We start from the raw sequence: 1,749 nt of genomic DNA on the forward strand, positions 1-1,749 counted from the left end.
ATCACATGACTAACTCTTGATTTCAGGGTTGTGAGTTCAAGCCCCACCTTGGGCATGGAGTCCACTTAAAAAAACCTGATCGGGGCGCCTGGGGGCCTCAGTCGGGTGAGCATTCGATTCTTAATTTCAGTCCAGATCATGATCGCTGGGTTATGGGATCTAGCCCTGCATCAGGCTCTGCACTGAGCAGGGAGCCTGCTTAAGATTCTCCGTCTCTGCCCCTCCACCCCCTCAAAAAAATGCTCTGAACAGAAGGAACCAAGATGCCCTTCAGCAGGTGGATAGACGAATAGCCGGCGGTCCCTCCCGACAGCGCGCTGCTGCTCAGCACTAAAAAGCCATGTGCTACCAAGCCGGGAAAAGACTAAGAGGAGCCTTCAGTGCATATTACTGAGGGAAGGAGGCGCGTCTGCAGAGGCCCCAGGCTGTGTGACTCCAAGTGCAGGCACTCTGGGGAAGGCAGAACTGTGGGGACGGGACCAGGACCCAGGGCTGCGGGGTGGGGGAGGACGAGCAGGCGAAACTTCTAGCACGAGGCTCCCGACAGCACCGTGGAGGGTTCGTGTCCTCACGCATTCGTCCAAACCCGACACCATGGTGACACCCGATGTAGAGCGTGGGCTCTGGCGCCGACCACGTGTCAGCGGAAGTTTGTGGGGGTCAATGCGCCACCGCCCTGGAATCCATCGCCCTGGGGGGGGGGCGGGGGGAGGCTGTACATGAGGGACAGGTGTGCGGACACGCTCTACCTTCCGGCGGCTTTGCTGTGACCCCGAAACTGCTCTCAGATGTAAAAAGTCAATTAAAAAAGTGCTCAGGGGGCGCCTGGGTGGCTCAGTCGGTTGGGCGTCCAGCTTCGGCTCAGGTCATGATCTCATGATTGTGGGTTCGAGCCCCACATCAGGCTCTGTGCTGACAGCTCAGAACCTGGAGCCTGCTTCCGATTCTGTGTCTCCCTCTCTCTATGACCCTCCCCTGCTCATGCTGTCTCTCTCTCTGTTTCTCAAAAATAAATAAAAATCATAAAAAAAAATGGTCAGGACATTCACTCCAAATCCGTGGTTGGGCCCTGCTTTCCAGGATGTGATGACCAGAGTGCAGGCTTTGCCGCCCCAGGGCCTGGAGCCTGGAACTTCAACTCAGCGTCAACATTCTTACAAATTTCAAAATCTACACTTCAAAAACAGCCAAAAGATCTGGGCGCCTGGGGGACTCAGGTGCTTAAGCGTCGGACTTCGGCTCACATCATGATCTTACAATTTGTGAGTTCGAGCACCGTGTCAGGCTCTGTGCTGACAGCTCAGAGCCTGGAGCCTGCTTCCGATTCTGTGTCTCCCTCTCTGCCCCACCCCCACTCACGCTCTGTCTCTCTCTGTCCCTCTGTCTCTCTCAAAAATCAACAAAAATTAAAAAAAAAAAAAGCCAAAAGATCCGGCCGCATGGGCAAGATAAGCACAATGACACCACCCCCAGCTGCCATCAGAGGGGCTGGAACCTCCAGGCCCTGCCCGGCTGTCCTGCCACTGCCATCGAACCTCAGGCCCCGAATTCCCACTACTGAGCCTCGTGTCCCCTGAGCACACAGAGCAGCCACCCCGGCCTTTCTGTCACATGGACATCCGCTCATGTCATCGTCCAGCTCACAGCCAAGTTGTTCCCTCTCCAGAGGGGCCTTCATTGACCCCCCAAAAAAGGCTAAACTCACTGAACATTTAGTTGCCGTGTCCACACTACGAGAAGCTGGCCGCT

This window comes from Suricata suricatta, chromosome 17 (assembly GCF_006229205.1).
Source record: "Suricata suricatta isolate VVHF042 chromosome 17, meerkat_22Aug2017_6uvM2_HiC, whole genome shotgun sequence".
Classification (NCBI taxonomy): domain Eukaryota; kingdom Metazoa; phylum Chordata; class Mammalia; order Carnivora; family Herpestidae; genus Suricata; species Suricata suricatta.